General features: G+C 37.1%; 1 pseudogene; it reads right to left on the reverse strand.

Moving 5' to 3' along the window:
• Positions 1-211: 211 nt before the first annotated feature.
• On the reverse strand, positions 212-6,476 carry LOC130682915 (neuroepithelial cell-transforming gene 1 protein-like; annotated as a pseudogene).
• Positions 6,477-7,684: the final 1,208 nt, after the last annotated feature.

A 7,684-nucleotide genomic window follows, 5' to 3' on the forward strand; every position in this document is an offset into this window, starting at 1 on the left:
AAAGCTCTCAACAAAACCCTTAAGGTGGTTTTCTTTCAGTAGTCCAGAATACACTGGGTCAGTTCATATGTGTTCACCACCTTGCAATGCTTCACGTGAAAAATCGCAGTTTTCTTAATTGGCTCAAAAATAGTATGGCTTGCTTTTCATTGATAAAGGAAATATGTTTTAAAAAACATATATGTCTATATATGCACAAATGTACACATTTTTATCAAGGTGGAAAAATAAATGCTACCAATCTGTAAAGGTGGCAAAGTAAAAAATAAATAAATAAAGCAAATACTAAAAACTACTTTATAAGGAAAAAAATTAAATAATTGGTAGGTTAAGTGAATGAAAATGAGGACGGTGTAGTGAAAAAAACTAATATAAAACATTCCAGTTCATAAAATGGAAAATCTGTATAAAGTTTTATACTTTGTTTCAAAAGGAACTTATGTTTCAGTATAAATTCTAATGTATTACACACCTATATTCTGTGAAGATTTTAGGAGTGAATGTTAAAATTTCAAATTCTGCACACACAGTTTATCAAAGAAACACTGGTAAAATCCCAGTATTTGCAAAATTTTAAGGCTTAGTAGATATTGTAAATATCACAATAGGTAGGTATTGGAAAGTCCTAATGAATTTAGAATGAAGAAGTAACCCATTCTATAAATATTTCATGTGATTAAAAATACCAGGCTTGCATGTTCCAAATTATGAGAATATATCTTAAAAAAGACGGTTGCAGTTTTAACAGTAATCTGTATATATATCTTTAGCTGCCATTAAAAAAAAAAACAAAAAGAACCCAAAACAGAAAATGTTAAGACTAATATTAAGTAACCCTGCAATGCTCTCATGCTTGCATTACTAGAAAACCAAAACTGTATACATTTATAAATAAACAGGCTCTGCACCAGTAATACACAGAACTTCCTTTATACTGAAGTCTCTTTCCATTCACCACCCAATGCAGTTTTGCCCCTTGGCTTTGGGAAGCCAGGCTGTGCTCGGTGCGCTTTGACACTCTTCATGTCGTCTGTGGTGCACGCAGGGGAGACACACGCTGAAGTGTCCCCATCAACTTCGACCTGAGTCACACTGGATGCTGTAGATGCCCTTCTCTGGGTTTCAACATTCCCAGCGGAGGGGTTTTTCTCGACGCACTCCTCATGGAGCTCAGGCAAACCCTGCAGCTCGGCTGGACTGGTGGCCTGCTGGAAAGGGGCTATGGCGGCTCGAATACAGTTGATCCACTGCTGCTTGTGGAACACATCATTGGCTTGCAGAGTGTGAGACTGGCCTGGAGAGGGGTCTTGAAAGCCAACTCTAAAGATATTTTTAGCTAGGAAAAGAAAGATGGGAGAAAAGAAAGGAAATCAGACTTAAAAACAGTTTGTATAGATGAAGTGGTCATATAATCTTGGTGTGGGTGCTGGAATTTCTGTACATGTACACTTGTTAGGTGGATGCATTAAATAAAGCCTTGGGACATTATTAGATGCACCTACTGGTATCAGAGCACAACTTGATGACAGCAGCAGCTATAGGACAATGGAATCCTTTCATTTGTAATTTTTTGTATGGAGACAGAATTCTTTTTTATTTTCCCTATGCTGTACCTTCAGTTTGTGACTAATTTGTAACTGGAAGTTTGTACCTCTTTATCCCCTTCACCTATTTTGCCTAATACCCCACCCCACCATGGCAACCACCTATTCTTTGTCTGAATGAGCCTATTTCTGTTTTGTCTGTTTTTCAGACGCTGTATGATGGAAGTGAAATCATATGGTATTTGTTTTTCTCTTTTTTCACTTAGTACAATATCCTCTGGGTCCATCCATATTGTCACAAATGGCAAGATTTAATTATTTTCTATGGCTGAGTTATTGCACAGGTATCCACATCTTCCTCATTCATTCATCTATTGATGGACACATATCTTGGCTATTGTAAATAGTGCTGCAGTTAACATAGAGGTACACATATCTATTTGAATTAGTGTTTCTGTTTTCTTCAGGTAAGTATCCAGAGGTGGAGTTACTGGTAATATGGTACTCCTCTCTGTAACTGTTTGAGGAGCCTCCACGCTGTTTCCACAGAGGCTGCACCAATTTACATTCTCACCAGCAGTGCACCACAATCTTGCCCATACTTGTTATTTGTTTGTTTTTTTAATACTAGCCATTCTGACTAGTGTAAAGTGATATCTCATTGTGGTTTTGATTTGCACATCCCTGATGATTAGTGATGCTGAACATCTTTTTTGTGTGTCTGTTGGCCATCTGTACATCTTCAGAAAATTTCCATTCAGGTTCTCATTTTTTAAATCATATTTTTTTGGGGGGTTGAATTGTGTGAATATTTAAATGTATCATATATTAATGTGAGACAGAATTCTTAAAGATTAAAACTAAATTCACTTAGGTTCTGAGTTTGTTAATTGAAACAATTTTACAATTTTTATTTTTACCTTTATGTGAGCTGCCAAAAGCCCTTTGAAAGGACCCTCCCACTCTCACATCTCCATCCTGCAGGTCTTCCAAGACGAGCTCTTGGACGGGGATTGGTCGTCGGTAAACTTCATAAGAGTAACAGGACGAGTCAAAACCAAGATGTCCTGAAACAGGAAAACGTAAAATTTCTGCAGAAATGAGAAATAAATACTTCCTACATATGGAACCCTGTGATTTTAAGTGATTGGAATTTAGACATGATTAATTTCATCACATTTCTTTGAGATTCCCCTTATAGATGACCTCAGAAAGAGGAGGATTCGAAGGCGATGCATGTTCTGCTTGGAGAGCCTGTCTAATCTCAGACTATAAAAACCTTTTATTGGCATATAACATTAGATGAGGTAGCAGCTGAGTAATCACTGCACCCCACAAAGACCTATCAGTAGGAACATGCCTGGAAGGACCAGGATTGTACACCAAAGCTTTCTAACAAAGGATTTAAATAATGCAAGCTGGTAAAAATGTTAATGGTTCTACTTTGTCCCACACAAATTTAAGTCTTTACAGAACAGCTGGGACTCAACAATATAAATCAGAGATGTCAGATTTCATCTTTTTACAAAAAGAACCTCAAGTCTTCTTTGCTTCTGAAAAGCAAATAATGAAACAAAAAATACCACTCATGCTTATACTCAGCTCTGGCAGGTACTTTTTGAATTAAAATTCTAAAAGTAAGTTTCCTTCCAGTTAGTCTGCTGCAGAAGCCTGGTTAGTAATGCTAAAACTACTTCCATCACTATCAACTCTTCAGAAAAATCTTCTGACGGATATGTTATTTTTTTATGAAACATGGAACTAATAATTTATTCAGAAAAACTGTTAGCCTAATTGATTTATGCTCCAAAACTAAAAAATAAAATATTATTGATTCTCCAGAGACATTTAAGTTATTCTGTAAAGACAGAAATCAAATGTTTCCGTTATGAAAGCTGGTAACAAAGAACAAAAACCAGTGACCTTTCACTATTTGATGAGTCCATTTTACAACCTGCTTCATAATCTATTTGGAAACAAACTGGGTGGGAAAGGGAAGCAATGGCTCATTTCCTATTAGTTCTAAGATACACTTACATGTCCATTTTTATTCTTCAGCTCCCCGTGGCAAAGCAATACTTTGCTTGCTTCAATTCGAGGATCCTTCTGCCTTTCATTCAGATACTCCAGTTTGTCGATGTAATACTGACATTCTGACTCTCCTTTCTTCAAGTTGATTTCGGAGAGAACTTGTATTATCAATATCTAAAAATTATCAAAAAACTGATGTAGTCTTTTCAGAGTAATGTAGTCAGTGTCCCTACATGGCTAAAACACCACATCAAAATGATAGAATTTTAAAGCTTGAAGGGACTCTTGAAATTAGTTAATTCAGTCAGTCCCTTCATTTTACAGATAAAGAAACAGTTTCACCCTAATTAGGTAATTTGCCCAAAGTTCTCCAGCTAGGTAGTGGAAGTGGCAAGACCAGAATCCAGTCTTTTGATTAGAATATAAATACAGATTGTGTCCTGCCTCTTTATTACTCAGTGTATGGTGCATGAGCATATGGCGTGCTTAAAACATCCACCAAACACCTCCCGATGTTGAGTCACTATGCATAATGGGGAGTAGCATTGCATAACTTTCTAAGACAAGCTAATGCACAAATTTGGAAAACACAAGAATCATTAGTTGGACTACTTACAGCTTCCTGCAAAAGCTGAACACCAGGGTGGTCTTCTGGAGTATGTCTAAGAATTTCTTTTACCAGTAAAGGGTATTTGACTAGGCGACTTCGGGGATTATCGAGGAAGCTCCACAGATCTAGTTTTCGGCTGAAGGGAGACTCAAGACATCGCTGGAGAAAGTCCTGGACTCCTGGATCCTGTTTCTTTTGGTCAAGAAGAGCTTTGGCTGCCAGCTGGTTACTACAGTAGCCTTTGTAGGCATTCAAGCCTGGCAACTGAAGAGTGACACGAGAAAACAAAGTACGGTAAGTTCCTGCTATGGTCAGTCCATTCGTAAGCTTTTGAACATGAAACATAGAGCTCACAGCTGTTCTGGAAAGCTCTGACAAGCTGTGAGCATTGTCCTGCAGGTGATATTAGGGGGAGTAGAGTCTTCTGGGCCAACACCAAACAGCCTTTTCTAATTTCCCTAATGTAGCTAAATTCAACCAAACACTCATGACTTTTACTTTCCCCAACTAGTTAGATGCTAGTCTTCTCTAGTCCCAGGACACCATAGGCTTCCTCTATCACCTTCATCACCAACCTTCAGACTGTTTCTTTACTTGACTATCCCTTACTAGATTAGTCATGGAGAGACTGCCTTTTATCTCTCAATTCCCAGTGATCCCTCCCACAACAGTGCCAAGCATCTGGCAGGCACTCAAATATTAACTGAAAGAATGAAACAGAAAATTAATGGTATATAATGTGAGAACTCTGTGCAAGGAGGAACATATTTTTAAAACAAAACACTATCATTCATCAAATAGGTTTTTAAACAGAGACTGTATGTTCTTATAGCTACAAAAATTTGTTCAATTTTAATGCATTATTGATCTGTTTTTATAATCCAGTTCCTGGATCAAGTGCTTCTGATATTCATTACAATGACAAGTGTGGCATATACTTGTGAAAAACTATCTGCAGTAAAATACGACATACCCAGTTCACAAGAATGTGACCGATCTGCTCCACTGTCCCATCAGGCTTGGTTGCTTCTCCTATTCTTGCCAGCAAATCTGAAGGATAAAAAAGCAGAAATACCAAGAATTGGTTTATTTTAAATATAATGCAGCACTAAATTAGAAGTTTAGATTTAAACTTCCTTGTATTCCTGCTGTTCAAGATTCTAAAGAAAATTAAGTAGCATATCTCACCTTCATGCAGAGGTATATAAGCATCCAAGTCACCAAATATATGTGTGAGTTCCTCTTCTGACATGATAGACAACTTTAACATGGGGTCGTGGTAGGCCTACCAGAGGGGGAGAAATGCATCACACAGAGAGATCAAGCAAAGAAGACATTATGAGAGATCTGTACTTGAACGCAAGTTTGAGTAACTGTACAAAAGCTACTGTGGAATCTACTGTAAAACAGAAGAAAATAAAGTATATGTTTGCTAATCCCCCTAAAAGACTCTCTCACTGACATTCATATTTGAAGATGTCTAATAAAGCTCATGTAAAAAAAAAGTATTCACTAGTAGATATTTTCTGCTTCTAAAAAGAAAACTACGTTAGAATTTGTTAAATATAATTTCTAAAAACCAGAGTGTATGATAAAAAGTTATACACTGACCTTTCTTGCAAGTTTGAGATCTTCAATTAAGTCCTGTTCACCTCGGGACATTTCATATATTGCCTAAAAAAAAATGAAGCAAACATCATAAGTCACCATCCCTTCCTCTGAGAAAGGAAAATTATGTACAATTGATATTCACCATTATTTAACTGATGTTTCAAACAGTTCTTTTTAAAGTGTCTCTGTATGAAAAGTAAAATTCAGCAGGAGTCTCAATGTTTTATATAGTGCCCTATGTATTATAACTTTACCCCATCAAGAGTTCAATCCGATGACCCCCACCAATCACAAAGTGTTGCTTAGCGTGTATTAAGAATTACTGTCAAATACAAAATTGCAAGTTGATTTTGCCTTAGACATTAGTTTGCTAATCTTCTGGCAAAACACCTATTTAAAAAACAGGTACTTTTTTTTGTATAAGCCAATATATATGGTCTTGCTACTGAATGGCAGCTTACCTCCTGACGTTTGATTTCTTTGGCAGTTAAAGACTCTCTAATGTTGACACCTAACGTCTCTGACCACAGGACGCTACTTCTCCTTTTGGCAGGTGTTGGGACTGTCGATCTGCATGATGACTTTTGGGCAGAAGCTGGGGATCTGCTGTCACCATGATGAGTAAATGGCTTAACAGAAGAATAAAAGAGGTGAACAAAAGAGAAAAGCTTTGGAGGACACAGTAATTATTCTTTTTTCTTCTTAAAAAAATAGACAAATTAGAAAACAAAATTCATACTGAAGAGTGAGAAGCTGAAAGCTTTTCCTCTGAGATCGGAAACTAGACAGGGATGCTCACTCTCCCCACAGTTATTCAACATAGTACTGGAGGTCCTAGCCATGGCAATTAGACAAAACAAAGAAATACAACCAATCCAAATTGGTAAAGAAGAAGTTAAACTATTTGCAGATGACATTATATTGTTCATAAAATACCCTGAAGACTCCACTCCAAAACTACTAGAACTGATATCGGAATACAGCAAAGTTGCACGATACAAAATTAACACACAGGAATAAACCTAACCAAGGAAGTGAAAGACCTATACCCTGAAAACTATAAGACATTCTTAAGAGAAATTAAAGAGGACACTAGCAAATGGAAATTCATCCCATACTCTTGGCTAGGAAGAATTAGTATCGTCAAAATGGCCATCCTGCCCAAAGCAACATATAGATTTGATGCAATCCCTATCAAATTACCAACAACGTTCTTTAACGAACTGGAACAAATAGTTCAAAAATTCATATGGGAACTCCAAAGACCCTGACTAGCCAAAGCAATCCTGAGAAGGAAGAATAAAGTGGGGGAGATTTCGTTCCCCAACTTCAAGCTCTACTACAAAGCCACAGTAATCAAGATAGTTTGGTACTGGCACAAGAGCAGAGCCACAGACCAGTGGAACAGAATAGAGACTCCAGACATTAACCCAAACATATATGGTCAATTAATATACAATAAAGGAGCCATGGACATGCAATGGGGGTAATAACAGTCTCTTCAACAGATGGTGCTGGCAAAACTGGACAGCTACATGTAAGAGAATGAAACTGGATCACTGTCTAACCCCATACACAAAAGTCAATTCAATATGGATCAAAGACCTGAATGTAAGTCAAGAAACCATAATACTATTAGAAAAAAACATAGGCAAAAATCTCTTACACATGGACATGAGTGACTTCTTCATGAACATATCTCCCCAAGCAAGGGAAACAAAAGCAAAAATGAACAAGTGGGATTATATCAAGCTGAAAAGCTTCTGTACAGCAAAGAACACCATCAATAGAACAAAAAGGTACCCTACACTATGGGAATATATTCATAAATGACAGATCCGATAAAGGGTTGACATCCAAAATATACAAAGAGCTCATGCACCTCAAC

This window comes from Manis pentadactyla, chromosome 3 (genome assembly GCF_030020395.1).
Source record: "Manis pentadactyla isolate mManPen7 chromosome 3, mManPen7.hap1, whole genome shotgun sequence".
Classification (NCBI taxonomy): domain Eukaryota; kingdom Metazoa; phylum Chordata; class Mammalia; order Pholidota; family Manidae; genus Manis; species Manis pentadactyla.